The sequence below is a fragment of the Simochromis diagramma genome, unplaced genomic scaffold, assembly GCF_900408965.1.
Source record: "Simochromis diagramma unplaced genomic scaffold, fSimDia1.1 OVJJ01000433.1, whole genome shotgun sequence".
Classification (NCBI taxonomy): domain Eukaryota; kingdom Metazoa; phylum Chordata; class Actinopteri; order Cichliformes; family Cichlidae; genus Simochromis; species Simochromis diagramma.
Window position 1 is genome coordinate 4,699,196 of NW_024387031.1, and position 18,960 is coordinate 4,718,155.

Below are 18,960 nucleotides of genomic sequence, written 5' to 3' on the forward strand. Positions count from 1 at the left end.
GTGCTTATTTACACTTGCACTACTGATCTCTTTCATTCAGAGTTTTATGTTTTATGAAACATGAAATTAATCAGGATTTCAAAGGTTTTGGCAGTTAAATCAGCCGGTTTTAGAGGTGCAAAGACTGAAATCTTAAGGTTAAATTTACCTCCTCTGAAAAGAGTCCATAAGTAGCTGATGAGCATTCCATCCAGTTACTCTAAAGTCAGTTTTGTCTGTATTTAACCCTTTTTTAAAATTAAAAGGTTTACTAGTCTGAGGAGAGTATTGAAAAACAACACAGACTTTAAATGGCTAAGGTGTTGTGATAGCTGTTTCTGTAGTGTTGGCTTCACTCAGTTTGAAAGTTTGTTCTTTTTCTTCCACGTTCAGCACGGCTAACTGAACTAATGGCACAAGGGTTTTCACAGACTAAATGTCTGAAACAGCTTTCTGATGTGTGTAATATCTGAGCGATTCTGAACAAAGTGGATGTTTGAATGAAATAAAACAGAAAAGGCTGGAGCTTTAATGCCTGTCTGTGGACAGAGCAGCAGCTAATGCTTTGTGTTGCCTCTCCATTACCTCAGAAATATGAAGAAAACATGAGTATTTGTCTTGGAAATGGACAGCAGTGTTCGGCGGAGCACAATTACAGCCTTTTGTATTGGAGAAAATGGTGTGATCTCGGTCAAATGGAGCTTTTATCAGAAAGTGACCATCTTTTTCCGGCGCTCCCTCAGGGAAGGAGACAAGTCAGAAAAGGGACCGAGCGTCCAGTAATTTGACTTTATTTATGTGATATGTGACAGTGACGATAAAGCAGAGCAGCACCACAAAGCGCTGATTGATCTTTCACAGGCAATCACGATGAGCAAGGAGCAGAAAATAGGCCAGGCGGCGTCTCATCTGTGAACGGCATTATCTGACACCGGTGAACCTTCACCCGTCACATCTCGACCCATTTCTGAAGGTAAAAACACGACATCGCAGGTCAGGAGCGCAGTGATATTGATGATTAATGAAGACAAATACAGACAGACCCCAAACATTTCTTGTCCTTGAGTTCAGTAACAGTCTGAATGGATGTTAAAAGTGAAAAGTGACAGTTCTGAGATTTTAGTGTGGGCCACATCTGTGTGAGCTTTGTGATCGTGCACAGAGGGCATTTTACTCCTAACACAAGACAGTAATTTTGACCCAAATGACATTTTGCAACAACATTTTCTATACGGACTTATTTGCACTGATTGAAGCAGTACTGCACCTGAATGCCTCCTGGATGCTCCTCTGCTAATGCGCTCCTCACACTACATCTTCAGTGTGGGTAATTTTAGCTTCACACACTGCTCTGCAAATCCAATATTTTCACAGACTTCGCCAGCTCCTGACTTCATCTTCAAAAATATTAGATTTAATCTTCGCTTTTGCCCGGGAAGATACATATTTCATTATTCTGAGGAGACGGGAGATATTCGTAAGATTGCAAAAATACCTGTTAAAGCATGGGCCACTGCTGCATAACAGGTTAAAAATGGGACCAAATGATGGAGCAATTGTACAGCATGCTTATTTCAGAAATGGCTCTAACTGCTTTTGGGAAATGCAGTGCTTTTATATAAAGCTCTTTTTTATGGAGCTGAACAAATAGGTGCAACCTTTCTCTCTGAGATTTTTCAGAATGTGTGTGCTTTGTTGTTGTCACAAGCTACATATTGGTGAATTAAAGGGGAAGCATTTCAAATATTCACAGTGCCACCAAAATGATTACAATGGAACAACAGAGTACTGTAATTTGTGCGATGGTTGGACCCTTTTCATATTAGGACTTTTTATAGAGATTTTAGGGGAGATGCTACATGTTCAGCGGTCACGTTGTTGGGTACATCATGCTAGTACTGCATTGGATTCTCATAATTCTCTGTGGCACAGATTCAACAAATTGCTGAAAACATTCATCAGAGATTTTGGTCCAGTTGACATGATTGACATGGTGATGGCACATTATCCTGGTGGCAGCAGCCATCAGAAGACGGGTACACTGTGGTCATTAAGGGACGAACGTGGTCAGTAACAATACTCACGGAGGCTGTGGTATTTATATGATGCTCAGTTACAGATGGGCTGAAAATGTGTCAAGAAAATACCCCCCACACCATTATACCGTCACCGGCGGCCTAAATTACTGATATAAAGCAGGATGAATCCATGCTTTCATGTTGTTTACACCAAATTCTGACCCTGTTGCAGCAGACTGATCAGTGGGGACCAACAGGCCTTATGGGGACAAAATCCCAGTCCCCACAAGTTTGAATGCATTTTTCAGACACCAAAATTTGGTTTTACTGTCAGGGTTACAATAAGGTTACAGTTAGGTTTAGGCTGAGGGTTAGGAATGGAGAAATGAGCCCGTCTCCGGCCAGAGACAGGAAAGGCACTGTCCTTCCCCCCAATGGGTCGCCTCGTCCAACCCCAGAAAAAGTTTTGGGAAGGTAGGAAGTGTATTTTTTTATGATTTTACTGTGAAAGGAAAATAAATCATTTAATAATAAAACAAACCAAATAAATAAAAAAAAAAAAAAACACCTCAAATTAATAAATCAATGATTAGTGTGCTATGCCGTAACTAGTGATGGGATTTCCAGCTCTTTTTAAAGAACCGGCTCTTTTGGCTCGGCTCACTAAAAAGAGCCGGCTCTTCAGGTTGTTTTGTTGCTTTCATTAATTTATTATTAACAATAATATAATTATACACAAAAGGAATTACTAATGTAAAAAAAGTGGTTTTATTTATATATGTTTATATATAAATATATGCGGTGGCCCCTTGAGACAAAGCACATACAAACTCCAAAACACATTTCTAGCGTTAACCAGTGATGTGCGATACCACTGATTTCCTTTCCTTTCCGATACCAAGTAATATTCAGGGTGGTATCGATGATACTGATCCGATACTTTATACAAAAACATATTTATTGTATCTCAAATTATAGCGTCACAATAATTTACAGGACATCAGATTACTTGTTCTTATCACTTAATAATGCAGAGTTCATCATATAGAAATAAAAAAAAAAAAAAAAACTGAAGTTGTGCGCTATTTGAACACCTTGCCTGCCTGCAGCACTAAAGGACTCCATGAGAGAGGTCTGTCTCTCCCTAGCAGCACCTGTCCCTCTCCTCCTCTTCAGTTCGTTCAACATACGCGCCTCATATTCTGTGATATGATTTACCTCTGAGGTGTTTGACAAGGTTAGTGATGTTGCCACAACCATACATGCCAACCCTCCCGATTTTTCCGGGAGAATCCCGGAGCCACCATTCTCCCGAAATCCACCTGGACAACAAAATTGAAAAACCATATTGCAGAATTCATAGCGCGGCCCAGCCAATTCCAGTTTTCAACAATGGTGGCAGCTACTTAGTTTTAATATTACTCTTATTTCTCTTTCTGGGTCGCAAAAAAAAAACAAAAAAAAAACTTTTAACATGTTTTCAGGTGAGAATGTAGCTGTGTAAACTTCAAATATCTGAGCCGATCGACACATCGTTTTTCAAACCCCGGCGGCCTTTCGGGTTAAACATGATATATAAGTCACTTTGATAACTTAAAAATGTTATTGTTCGCCTTTTTCAGTGTTTTATTTGTTCGTGAGTAAATCAGTTTGGCTGAGATTAACGTTATTAGATTAGATTAAATTAAATTTAACTTTATTAATCCTCCGGGGTTTTCACACAGCTGAATAAACATCAAACAGAAAACTAATTAAAGAAAGTGAGAGACTTTACGCCAGCGCCCGGTTATATTTTAGATAGCAAGGAGCAGACGGCTGCGTTTCACTCCACCGAGGGAACTCATGACGTACTACCCGGCTTTCTTTAGACCACGAAGGGCGGGTCCTCAGGTGGAAGCAGCCTCTGAATTTGGACACCCCCGCTGTTTCTGGACTGGCTAATAATAACGGTGACATTTAACGTATTTTATCCGATAAATAAACTGTCATGAATCGCTGTGTGGCAGGCAGGCAAGCAGGAGTGGTGGAACCAAAATGCAGAACTCAGACACGGAAGTGAAACTTAAAGCGCAGCTTTATTGCTGGGAAAAACCTAGTACAAACTAAACTCACTAAAAGACAAACAAAAGTCTGAACAGAGGAACCAAGGACTGAGACACTGGAAAAGAAATACAAAACTGGAGCAGGAGACTAAACACTAGGAACATAGACGCCAAACACACAGCTAGTTGAGGGTACGACGCGACACTGAGCACAGGAAAACACAGGGCTAATATACACAGGGTGGTAATCAGGGAATGGGCAACAGGAGGGAGACACAGCTGGGAGAAATTGGACTAACGAGACAGGGGGAGCAAAGCGGCACACACTAACATAAGACAACAACTGGTGCAACAGTGCGAACGTTGTTCCTCTCACACGCTCCTGCACACCAAATCTGGAACTACTGTCCATCATGTGTCGTCCTTTTTATCTACCTCGGGAATTTACATCGGTCATTGTAAGTGCCGTTTATATTCCACCACAAGCGGACACGGTCACCGCCTTATGCGAGCTGCATGAGGCACTCACACAGCACCAGACACAACACCGGGACGCTGCGCTTATTGTGACGGGGGACTTTAATAGCGCCAACCTCAAACGCGCAGCGCCGAACTTTTATCAACACATCACCTGCCCCACCAGAGGTGAAAGGACACTGGACCACTGCTACACTACGGTCAAGGACGGCTACAAGGCACAATCCCGCCCCCCGTTTGGCAAATCTGATCACGCCGCCATTTTCCTCATGCCAAAATACAAACAAAGGCTGAAAACAGGAAGTTCCGGTTCAGAGGAAGGTCGCGCGCTGGACGGACCAATCGGTGGCCGCGTTACAGGACGCACTCGATGACGCAGACTGGGGCATGTTCAGGAACAGCTCCGACGATGACGTCAACGTGTTTACGGAAGCGGTTGTGGGATTCATCGGGAAACTAGCGGATGATACCGTGGAGACAAAGACTATCACAACGTTTCCCAACCAGAAGCCGTGGGTGGATAAAACCATCCGCGACGCTCTGAGATCCCGCACCGCTGCCTACAACACGGGACTCACGACGGGGGACATGGACCCGTACAAAGCCGCGTCATATAACGTGCGGAGGGCGGTGAAAGAGGCGAAGCAGCGCTACGGGAGGAAACTAGAGTCACAACTCCAACAGAGTAACTCTAGGAGCCTGTGGCGGGGACTAAGGACAATAACGGACTATAAAGCACCAACAACCAGTATGACGAACGCGGCCGTGACTCTGGCAGACGAGCTGAACACTTTCTATGCTCGCTTCGAGGCTGCAGCTAAGGTCTCCAACAATGCTAGTGTTAGCGGCGCTAACGGCTGCAGACAGGAAGATGCTGCCAGCACCGGAAACGTGCTCGTCATCTCCGAGCATGAAGTAAGGAGAGCCTTCAAGAGAGTGAACACCAGGAAAGCAGCAGGACCAGACGGCATCCCAGGTCGTATCCTAAGAGACTGCGCATACCAGCTAGCTCCTGTGTTCACTGAGATATTCAACATCTCTCTATCTCAGTCGGTGATCCCCACATGCTTCAAAGAGTCCATCATTGTTCCTGTCCCGAAGAAACCCCACCCTGCTTCTCTCAATGACTATCGCCCTGTAGCCCTCACCTCAGTAGTGATGGAGTGCTTTGAACGCCTGGTCAGAGACTTCATCATTTCTTCACTACCAGACACACTGGACCCACTACAGTTCGCTTACCGTCCAAATCGTTCCACAGACGATGCCATCTCTCATCTCCTCCACACATCACTCACTCACTTGGACACTAGAAGGGGGAATTATGTTAAAATGCTCTTCATAGACTACAGCTCTGCATTTAACACCATAATTCCCTCCACACTCACCACCAAGCTGGAGCATCTGGGACTCAGCTCATCTATGTGTCAGTGGATCTCCAACTTCCTAACTGGCAGACCACAGGCAGTAAGGATGGGCGGACATGTCTCAGCCTCCACCACTCTCAGCACTGGAGCCCCCCAGGGGTGTGTTCTGAGCCCCCTGCTGTACTCTTTGTACACATATGACTGTGTGGCCACTACCAGCTCCACCACCATCATCAAGTTTGCTGACGACACCGTCGTGGTGGGCCTGATCTCTGATAACAACGAGACGGCCTACCTGAAGGAGATTAGGAATCTGGAGAACTGGTGCCAGAGGAACAACCTCCTTCTAAACGTCAGTAAGACAAAGGAGCTGATAGTGGACTTCAGCACAAAGCAGGAGAGGAACTACCAGACCCCCGTCATCAACGAGTGCCCAGTGGAGAGAGTGGACAGCTTCAAATACCTCGGAGTTCACATCACGCAGGACCTGTCATGGTCCTGTCACATCAACACCGTGGTGAAAAAGGCCCGACAGCGTCTCTACCACCTCAGACGCTTGAGAGACTTCCAACTGCCCTCCAAGGTGCTCAGGAACTTTTACTCGTGCACCATAGAGAGCATCCTGGCGGGAAACATCTTAACCTGGTTCGGGAACAGCACCATGCAGGACAGACGAGCTCTACAGAGGGTTGTGCGGTCAGCTGAGCGCACCATCCGCTCCGAGCTCCCTGACCTGCACTCAATCTACAGCAGGCGGTGCTGGACCAAGGCCAGGAAGATCGTGAAGGACCTCAGCCATCCCAACAACGGACTGTTCTCTCTGTTGAGGTCAGGAAAGCGATTCCGCTCCCTGAAGACCAACACAGAGAGACTGAGGAGGAGCTTCTTCCCGCAGGCGATACGGTCTCTCAATCACACCACCACACAGTACTGACCCACACATACAGTTCTTACACACACACTGGACTTTCTGGACTTTGTTTTTGCACAACACTGGTCACTATATTCTTCATTTCCGGTTAATACTTGTACAGCTGCTGTTATTGTGTATATATTATTTATATTTAGATTTCTTCATACATTCTTATATAGTTCTATATTGTGTATTTTGTTGTACAGTTATTTTATTTTCAACTTTAATTTATATATTTTATCTTATTCTTCCCAGTTAAATTTACCCTTCATTCTAATTTGTGTTGTACAGTTATTTCATTTTTAACCTTAATTTATATTTTATTCCTTCCTAGTTAAATTTACCCTTTTTAATTTTTCATATTTATTTCCTATCTTATTCATAGCCTTTCCTTTTTTTTTGTTTTCTTTAGGTCACGAGCAGTTGTCCAAGCATTTCACTACATATCGTACTGTGTATGACTGTGTACGTGACAAATAAAATTTGAATTTGAATTTGATTTGATTTGACATAGACTTTCACAATAAAACAGGAAATAAGACACAAGGATGCAGACTAAGAAACACAGACTTAACACGGGCAGAACTAAGAATAAACCAGAATAAGCTGGAACATAGAACATCATCATAATCATCATCACAAGCACTAAGAGAATAAGGAAACAATCAAACACACCAAAGTAACTTGAAAGGCAGATTCATCATAAAACCCAACAAAGCACCAGAGAAACATAACAATCATATAAAAATAAACCAAAACATAACTCAAAATACTGGGTCAAACTGACCCAGAACTGTGACATAAACACTGTAAAATGTATTTATCACCCCCCCAACAGCCCTTTTGAATGTCTCCCTAATTCTGAGGTCTCAAGGTTGGGAAAGTATGCCCACAACACCTCACTCTTGGAGCACTTTTTTGCCACATGTATCGCAAACCATGTCTCAGCTGTTTGTGGAGGTAAAATACGTCCGCACAATTACGCGCAGCCATTGTTGTGAGTGCGCGCGCCAAGGGGCTGCGAGACATTTATACAGCCGTATTTCGCACATGACTATGAAAGGCGGAAGAGGAAGTAGTTCCTTTGAATGTAGACAATCCGAATGTTATAGTTGCTTTCCACTGTGTTCCTGTTAACGATAAACTACAAATTAACCCTAAATTACTAAAAATATCGATATTTTAATGTGAGAATCGATTCTAGAACATAAATGACTGGTATCGGAGGAATCGATATTTCAGGATCGATCCGCACATCACTAGTGTTAACTGAACTTCCAAAACAAAGCTACCTAGATCACTTAAATTACACAATTGAAAGCATATGTGTATTGTTTGTGTATTTATACACAAGCACTCATATATATTCAAATAATTTAAAAAAAAGTTCATTTACCTGTTACTACCACACACCAAATCCAGTCATTGGTACTTGCTGGCTTGTGTAGCCACTTGGTAACAAAAGCTCAACACTGCGCCCAGCATCCTGGAGCACTTCTGTTGTGTTTTTTATGTGTTTAGAGTTTTTACGTGCTTCTGAGTTTTTCCGTGTTTTGGAGTTTGTACGTGTTTAAGGGTTTGTACGTGCTTCAGAGTTCCTACGTTTGTACGTGCTTTGTCTGTAGGGGCAACCGTAAATATATTTATTCACTCCACATAAAATGTAATAAATAAATCATATAATACAAAAATCAACAATTCACATTTCAACTTTTAACTATTTATATTTTCAGCTTTTTCCTTTTAAACAAATTTAAAGAGAAACAACACAAAACACTGCAAACCACAACACAATTAAATATAAATTAAAATATGAAATCAAAAAGAACATGCATATTCTCTGTCATATGGACCTGCATGAATAAACTTTCTGAATCCTTTATCATCTGCAACTGAAAATAGTTGTGGATGATTACTATACCTTTCTAATGTGACATTGTTGTCCCTGGCTCTCTTTCTCTCTCTCTCCCTCCTGCTCTGTTCCTGTGCTACTGTGAGTGTAACTACCGCTCCTCCCCCCTCTGCCCAGTGTAAAGCACAAGGCTCGCGTGCGAAATGAAGCAGAAGCAAAGCGCGAAAGAGAGAGTGAGAGACAGAAAAAAAAACCCCACGGATCACGATAAGGAGCCGGCTCGCGTCGTTCACGTCAAAGACCCGGCTCTAAGAGCCATTTCGTTCGCGACCGACACATCACTAGCCGTAACGTTTCGGCCAAGGTCTGGCCTTTCCTCAGACGAAAGCCCACAAAGAAAGGAAAACTTCGGGAATGTGGCTGCTGTGTAACTCTCAATTGAGATGTGCTCTACTCAAAGATCTGAAACAGAGTGAGGCTGGAATCAGTTCTGCCCTGAATGTTAAGTTTTGTATTTCATGTTTTCTATTTGGTGTTACTGAAACAGCAAGTTAACCCCATACTGCCTGAAATTTTAGTGTGTGTGTGTGTGTGTGTATGCATTTACCTACACAAATTGTATTTTTAAGAAACAATGTCTGTAATTAGGGGTGCGTTTTGATTATCGATTTTCCGATTAAAATTGATTCTAGCTTAAATAACGCGATATCGATTCATTAAAATCCTGAATAGTTTTAAATATAAATTAATTTTGCCCAAAATGCTAGAATCTCAGGTTAAATCTCACCAAACCACCAAACAGCTAAAATAGTAAATGAGAGTAGCTACACGGATTCTGCACAAAGACGTGAACACAAAGCGTGGACCCACCGACGCATCAGAATCCGTGAGATGTCGGCTTTCTCAACCAACAGCACGTGCATGGACACGCCGTCGGGGCTGAAAGCCGACAGCTCACTGATTCTGATGCGTCAGACTCTGAAGGTGCAGGTTTCATCACTCTCCAACCAAAACCGATTTAACCAGCAGCAAAAGAAGATCCAAACGACGCTTCACATAAACATCGTCATGAATTCCCTCTTTGTTTTGCTGTTTCACTTCCACCACAATTTTTGATTTTTTTATTTAACTGACTTCCGACAAGAAAGTCTCATTTCTGCTGTTTTTTATACCATTTAAAATCAGTTTTTGTTCTACCTCAGAATAATTTTAAGGTTATCTGCTATAAAAAGCCAGTCCAGGAAAATCGGAGTAAATCGGTTTGGCTGAGATCAAAGTTATTCGATTATTAGATTAAATAAAACTTTATTAATCCATTGGGTGGGCTCCTCCGGGATTTTCACACAGCTGAATAAATGTCAAAGTGTGAGACGGTTGAGAATTTACGCCAGTGTCCTGTTATATTTTAGATAGCAAGGAGCCAACGGCCGAGTTTATCAAACCGACACAGCGGTGATGCAAATCTGAAGGCTAGACCGTCCCATTTCACAGCCTCGTACTTCCGGCCTTCTCGGTCTTCGAAGGACCCGGCCCACGTAGACCGCGAAGGCCGGGTTCTCCGAAGGATGCAGCCGACGTTTTGGGACACAGCTAATGAATATCTTATTTTATTTGATTGTGTCAGGTTGAGTCTCACTACATAATCCCTTAGATTTTTGTTATGGTGATATCACACTGTGGTTGCCAATTGTCCCTTGTTGCCCAATTATCTGTTCGAAATTTGTCTTTAATCGTTTCTGTATTGTTAAACCAGCTGTAGAAAATGTAGATATCAAGGGGATAATGTCCCTCTGGTCCTCAGGTTGGGCACTTGGAATGTTCTCCGACATCTCCTCAAATAGGTGCGGGAGTATCCCCTTCCCCGGAGTGCTTTAAAGAGAACTTTGACCGCCTCTAAAAAATCCCTGGTACATATCCTTCGGAATCAAATCATCTGACATTTAATTAACTCTTGGTAGGTACAGTGGGGCAAAAAAGTATTTAGTCAGCCACCGATTGTGCAAGTTCCCCCACCTAAAATGATGACAGAGGTCAGTAATTTGCACCAGAGGTACACTTCCACTGTGAGAGACAGAATGTGAAAAAAAAATCCATGAATCCACATGGTAGGATTTGTAAAGAATTTATTCGTAAATCAGGGTGGAAAATAAGTATTTGGTCAATAACAAAAATACAACTCAATACTTTGTAACATAACCTTTGTTGGCAATAACGGAGGTCAAACGTTTACTATAGGTCTTTACCAGGTTTGCACACACAGTAGCTGGTATTTTGGCCCATTCCTCCATGCAGATCTTCTCGAGAGCAGTGATGTTTTGGGGCTGTCGCCGAGCAACACGGACTTTCAACTCCCGCCACAGATTTTCTATGGGGTTGAGGTCTGGAGACTGGCTAGGCCACTCCAGGACTTTCAAATGCTTCTTACGGAGCCACTCCTTTGTTGCCCGGGGCGGTTGTGTTTTGGATCATTGTCATGTTGGAAGACCCAGCCTCGTTTCATCTTCAAAGTTCTCACTGATGGAAGGAGGTTTTGGCTCAAAATCTCACGATACATGGCCCCATTCATTCTGTCCTTAACACGGATCAGTCGTCCTGTCCCCTTGGCAGAAAAACAGCCCCATAGCATGATGTTTCCACCCCCATGCTTCACAGTAGGTATGGTGTTCTTGGGATGCAACTCAGTATTCTTCTTCCTCCAAACACGACGAGTTGAGTTTATACCAAAAAGTTCTACTTTGGTTTCATCTGACCACATGACATTCTCCCAATCCTCTGCTGTATCATCCATGTGCTCTCTGGCAAACTTCAGACGGGCCTGGACATGCACTGGCTTCAGCAGCGGAACACGTCTGGCACTGCGGGATTTGATTCCCTGCCGTTGTAGTGTGTTACTGATGGTGACCTTTGTTACTTTGGTCCCAGCTCTCTGCAGGTCATTCACCAGGTCCCCCCGTGTGGTTCTGGGATCTTTGCTCACCGTTCTCATGATCATTTTGACCCCACGGGATGAGATCTTGCGTGGAGCCCCAGATCGAGGGAGATTATCAGTGGTCTTGTATGTCTTCCATTTTCTGATGATTGCTCCCACAGTTGATTTTTTCACACCAAGCTGCTTGCCTATTGTAGATTCACTCTTCCCAGTCTGGTGCAGGTCTACAATACTTTTCCTGGTGTCCTTCGAAAGCTCTTTGGTCTTGGCCATGGCGGAGTTTGGAGTCTGACTGTTTGAGGCTGTGGACAGGTGTCTTTTATACAGATGATGAGTTCAAACAGGTGCCATTCATACAGGTAACGAGTGGGGGACAGAAAAGCTTCTTACAGAAGACGTTACAGGTCTGTGAGAGCCAGAGATTTTCCTTGTTTGAGGTGACCAAATACTTATTTTCCACCCTAATTTACGAATAAATTCTTTACAAATCCTACCATGTGAATTCATGGATTTTTTTTTCACATTCTGTCTCTCACAGTTGAAGTGTACCTCTGGTGCAAATTACTGACCTCTGTCATCATTTTAAGTGGGGGAACTTGCACAATCGGTGGCTGACTAAATGCTTTATTGCCCCACTGTATGTTTTGGGTGAGAGCTAGTCTAATAGAGTAGTGCATGTGTGTCCGTGTTTTTAAAGAAAATCTTTATGTTCAATTTTTTTGTAGATTGAAAGTCCCTACCTTTGTAAATTGTAGTGTCCAAAAAAATCAATGCTGTCTTCCGTATCAATTTGATGGATGGGTCATGTGTGTTCAGAATCTGTACGAAGTCCTCTAAGTGTCTTGTCATCCGGATACCGGAGATAGTGCAAAGACTTGATCAGGCATTTGGCCAATGCCTATTTCTCCCAGTCTGCCATAAATATATTGGCATATGATGGAGCAAATCTTTCCCCCATCGCTGTCCCCTTAATTTGTAAATAGCACTCCCCAAATAAATTCGAAATTTTTACATTTCAAATTTATTTCCAATAGTTTTAATATTTCTTTGTCTGGTCTCTTCCTGTCTGGGAATTTTTGGAAAAATCTCACTGTTGCTAAACCTGCTGGAATGTCAATATTTGTATAAAGACTCTCCACATCTATTGTGAAGAACAATGATTCCAATAGAACAGACAGATCTTTATCCAATTCAATGAAGTGATGCGTGGCCTTGATATACCCTGGATGTTTAATAAACAGAGGGTACAAATAGTGATCAATATATTCCGCTGTGGCATACGTTTCTCTTCCGCAATCGGACACAATTGGCCGTCCTGTGGGAATCTCCCACGGAACCACCCAGGTCCCGGGATCTTTATGTATTTTAGGAAGGATGTAGAATCGACGACGTCTCGGTTCAGACTAACCTATAATGTATGTCCTGTGTTTGGCATTAATGAATTTTGTCCTATGTAATCGGTCTACAATTTGTTTCACTGTTGGGATTGATTGTGTCAATATTGGTATGCCTAAGTTTTTGTAATGAATTTGATCATTGAAGTTGTCAAGTCACTTCAAAAATATATTGATCTCTGCTTAATATAACAATTGTGCTCCCTTCGTCTGCAGGCTTAATAACGGTTCAATGGTTTTATTGTGCATTAATTCCAGGAGTGCTTTCACTTCTTCCTGTTTAAAATTGTGTTTTTCTCTACATGGTCTATACATGTTTTTAAAATCAGTTGTGTCTTGTCCCACCAGTCTGTGTATCTGTGGGGGTGAAGAACTGGGTGGTGGTTGCCAAGTTGAGGCTGCTGTAAAAGATTTGGACTCCCATTTTGTTGTGTTTTTAAAATATTACATTTATAAAAAAAATTTGAATATCAAATGTTTTTTATTTTTATATATATCTATAGTAGGTATGAACGTCAAACCTTTTTGTAATAGACTCCTAGGCTGCAGAAAGCTTAAAATGCGTGGCCAAAATCACCACGTTTTTTAAAAACCAAGGGCTGTGACCCTTTATTCCCCTCCAGTAGTGGACCTATTGGGGGCTCAAGCCTAAAAACAATCTTCAATGTTTCAACATGGCCTTAACAGTTTCACATGTCCAATGGATCATGTCTGCCTCTGTATGGAAAAGATCCCTAGGAAATTAGGGGGATGTATGGCATATTCCATCTGATATGACCCTTAATTAACTGCAGAGTGTTCTGCTCCTCCGTGGGCGAAAGGTTGGAATAATTGATAAGGGGGATCCAAGTTTCCAAATGCAGGAACTGTTTCTTTGCTTCCCTCACTGCTGACTGTATTGTTTAATAGCAGTTTCTTTTGCTCTTTGTGCCCTACAATTTATCCCAAATGCCAACACCACCTTCTCCACTTGGTTGTCAATGATTGCTTTGGAAAGTATTCCTTGGGCATGGCGAAAGTTAGCACCAGAGTAACTATCAATTTAGAGGTCTTGGTCTGAGTTGGTCGGGAACCTCGCCGCAGTCAAATCACCTAACACTACCCATTTTCTGGTCACGGTCACATACCGATCCACTAATTTCCTGAGGGCAGAGATGTGGTTTTTTGGCCTGATGGTTGGCTTTGGGGTGGAGGTGGGGGCCAGCTCTAGATTCTCCATAGAGTTTTCCTCAAGTTGTGAGAAACCCCAAATTGGGGATGAATCCTCCCTGTGGAGCACTTGGGCAGTCACAAGTCACATAAGTCACAACTTATTCTGTGAGCTAGGGGAGGGGCTGAACCTTCCTCTAAATAGCTCACAGACCTTTATCATAAAGCCACACAACTATTCAATCCCCCATGCTGCCTCATGCAAGGTTGTGGAATCTCCGTCGCAGGTTGTTCTGGATATTCAGGTCCCTGATCTCTCTCACACTCAACCGCTGACTCGAGGTTTATATCTGTCATGGTGGCTATTGTTGCCGTGTTTGGTTTTTGATGTGCGGCTCTCAAGTCCGTCCGAGCTGTGCCCTTGTTTAGTGGATTGAACGGCATGAGTGTGTTGTACTGTCTGCGTCTGTTGAAATTGTGTGTGTCATAATGATGATTGTGTTTCTGGGTGTATAAGTGGAGGAGGTGGAGGTCGTGGTGTGGGTTCATTTTAATGCCCGTGCTTATCCTTCTCTGTCACTACCTGGTCCCCAGGTCCCTCTTCACAGGATGCAGTGAGTGCCTCTGTATTCTCAATGACATCCTCTATCATGCGTGAGAAGTTTTGGTAAGCCCACCTTGTGGCCACTACAAAAGCTGCCTTCCACTCCTGGGGCAGCTCTCTAAACAGTTCGTATAAAATGTTCTGTAGAGTTGTGGTGTAGTGATCTTCTAAGATGAGCAATGTGTTGTATCCCCAAAAATTGGGGATACAACACATTGGACCTCATTTCCTCTATTGACCTCATTTCTTCTAATGAGGTCCATTGTTTCAGGGTTGGGGAATGCCGGCTTGATCTTAAAGGACCACACCTCCACCGTACAAGAAGTCAAATCAAATCAAATCACTTTTATTGTCACATCACATGTGCAGGCACACTGGCACAGCACATGCGAGTGAAATTCTTGTGTGCGAGCCCCACAAGCAACAGAGATGTGCAAACACAACAACACAAACGAGCAAAATACAAGAATGGCCGACCTGAAACTAATAAATATATGTACAATATATAATAGTGTATGCATTTCTGGATGTGTATACTAAATATTTTCCTACGTGTGTGTGTGTGTGTGTGTGTGTGTATACACATTTTTACAAATTAAATAGTAAAAAAAAAAAAAAAAAAAAAATAATAATAATAATAATAAAATATATAAAAATATACAGAGTTGAATATGTGCAAAACAAGTGGCATTTATATACAGTGTGGAGTGCATAATGTTGAAGTTCCAGTAGTGAAGGTGAGGTGTCTATGAAGTGTTCAGCAGTCTGATGGCCTGATGGAAAAAGCCGTCTCTCAGTCTGCTGGTACGGGACCGGATGCTGCAGAACCTCCTTCCTGATGGAAGTAGTCTGAACAGTTTATGGCTGGGGTGACTGGAGTCCTTGATGATCCTCCCCGCTTTCCTCAGGCACCGCTTCCTGTAGATGTCTTGGAGGGAGGGAAGCTCACCTCCAATTATCCGTTCAGAGCACCGCACTACTCGCTGGAGAGCTTTGCAGTTGTAGGCGGTGCTGTTGCCATACCAGGTGGTGATGCATCCAGTGAGGATGCTCTCAATGGCACAGTGATAGAAGGTCCTGAGGATGCGGGGGCTCATGCGGAATCTTTTCAGTCTCCTGAGAAAGAAGAGGCGCTGCTGCGCCTTCTTCACTGTTTTGTTTGTGTGTACTGACCACGTAAGATCCTCAGCCAGATGTACACCAAGGAACCGGAAGCTGCTCACTCTCTCCACAGCAGCACCGTTGATGGTGATGGGGGTGTGTACTTCTCTGCACCTCCGGAAGTCCACTATCAACTCCTTTGTCTTTGCGACGTTGAGGGTGAGATGGTTGTCTTGACACCAGTGGGTCAGGGCGCTGACCTCCTCCCTGTAAGCCGTCTCATCACCGTTGGTGATAAGACCCACCACTGTAGTGTCGTCCGCAAACTTCACAATGATGTTGGAGCTGATGTTGGAGAAGTGGTCCATGGCTTCGGTTTCCCCCGATTGGTAGCCACATTTCGTAGGTGCACTACCTTAATAAGAGAGTACATCTTTCATACCAGCTCTCTTACTTGCGATTGCGGATCTGCTGCTTTTTTGTTGCCCCTGGAAAGGTTTAAGCTGAGGGTTAGGGTTAGGCACTGATTTTTCATGGTTAGGGTTAGGGACGGTGGCTAGGGAAAGCTTTATGTCAGTTAGATGTCCCCACAAAGATATGAAAACACAGTGTGTGTGTGTGTGTTTATAAGAACACAATATTTGAGCAGTATTTTTTTAAATTATTGGAAGACAGCATTTTTCTGATATTTTTTGGTTAAATATTCAAATAAGGCATTATCTAGCTATTTTGCATATGCTACTACCAGAACAGGATTTGAATAAATGAATACATTTTTAAAAATGGAAGGTTTATTTTATTGCTTCATAAATCTACAATTTTCTGTAAATCACACTCTAAATGGTATTTTAATAAAAACCTTCAGAATATAGACAGGCATAAAACTGTGAGTGAATGTTAATGCAAAATAGCCTGAAAGGTTAAAACAGACATGTTCACATATGATGTATTTTTTAACTGAATCGACCACATGTAAAGAGATGTAAAGAGATGTGCTTTGTAGCATATTTAACTGCCATCTGCACTTCCTGGGAAAGATACAATATACTAAAGTGTTACTGGACTTTTGTTTATTTGCAGAAAACAGTACATAAGCAGCAGATGGTCATTTCCTCCTGTTAGTCACATATGATTTGGCATGATGGCGAATGTCTTCATCGAGGAGGTTTGTTTATTTGTAACCTTGTTAGCAGTTTTCACTTGTTTCCTCCCCTCCTGCTCTTTGTTAGCACTCGGCCGTTTTCATCATCACACAGACACTGTGAGAGGTCTTAAAATAGACATATATAAAACTTCTTTAAAGGCTACAGAGCTGATTTGCATGATGGCCGTCATTTGATGAGCAGTGGCGAAAGAACATTTGGCTGTCACGTTTGTAGCTGCTTCAGCCAAAAACAGAGAGCAACATTTCACTCCACCCTGTGGACCAGAAGAAAAAAAAAGTTCCTGTTTCCAGAGACGCTTTAACTTCAACCCTGACACGCTTTTGGCTTTTGCTCACTTCTGTCATCCTTTTTGTTATCATCGCCAAATCCAAGATGTCGCCCTCAAGTGTAGCAGTGGAGCCTCAGAAGCTGCAGCCGCCGGGCCCCGAGCAAGCCGCCACAACCCCTTCCTTTTTTCCCTTCCACCATTCCATTTTATCTCGTGCTCTTTAATTGACTCGCTGTGTGACGACGGAGCAGTGCGAGAGAGTGAGGGATGGAGCGGGGAGGAAAGTATGTTCCTAGATGTGGAAGGCAGTTGTGGGAGGGCTGTGATGAAAAAATAATGATGCTAGTTACATTCTATTACACAAAATGTGGAATATGGCAATGAAGTCCCCCCACAACATTTCCTCCTTAATATCGCCATCATCATCAGTCGCTGCTGCCGCTGCCGCGAGGAATTGTGGGACATCACACAGCGAGGAGCTGTAGTGGATGTGCTTTTTCACACATACACCCTTCTCTTTGTGTCTTCATTTATTCAGCTTTTAATGTATTTTTCATATCATACTTCACCTCATTATGGGTTTTATTTCTCAGTTCTTGGGCTGTAACTCATTAACATGGTGTTAATGTGGGGTTTTTCGTGGTTGCCATAGCATCACTGTTATATATGCACACATGCATATTATGCTACACACTAACATACTGTGTATTGTGAAGAGTTTTTTTTACAATGAAATTCACAGTGAACTGTTGTGATCTACAGAGGGTGAATTCTGAGGACGTCCGTGAGATGCCACCTCTGTCTTGCTGTTACACATAAGGTGTCATTGACCCTTTGACCTGAGATCTGTGTCCCCTTTGTGTTTTGTACTGGTTTGCATTTACTCGATCGATGACATGCTGGAGAGGTTATATCTGTCGACTGGCCTGGGATCATCTTGACGTTCTCCCAGAAAAGCTGAAGGAGATGGCTGGAGAGAGGGTCTGGGTTTATGCGGGGCCCCTGGAATGACGCAGGATGCATGGTTAGGTGTGCACAATAGGAAGTATGTCACACAACAACTTTCTGCAAAGTCTAAAAAGAGTTTGTTTTTTATATATATAATTACAAAAAACAGAAGGGAAAAATATTTCATATTTAAAACAGTCATACTTTGCAAATAATGTGTAATTTGTGGATACAGGCAGCTCATCCCCACATGTTTTCTTTCTGCAGGCTTCTGCTTTAGTGCTCTGAAATCTAATTTAATCCAGTTCAGACATCTAGTCCCTTTTTTAACAGGATTTATTTTCACAGAAAATGATCGGCTCTGTTTTCTTTTTAAAGGAAGGGGAAATCAGAATGTAATTTAATATGCAACACAAAGCTCAACATTTAGCATTGGAAGTGAGAATTGGGTGGAAAGACCTGCTGCACAGGTGCACCAACAACAAATATTTTCTTCAAAACGGTAAAAGTCAGATCTTTGAAAAAAGTCCATCAGTCTTAATATCAAAGCTGCAGGATCACAGCGCCAAACTCAATTTAAAATCTGCACTAAATAAAGCAACGAGAGCTCCTCACTGAGTGTGACACAATTTCATCAGGTTCAGATTAGATGAAAATGTATTGATCCCCGCAGGGAGATGGTGTCACTGCAGCAGGAAAATAATAAAAGGCTAAAATTGAATATAATTAGAAATATGGTAAATGAGGGGCAATACA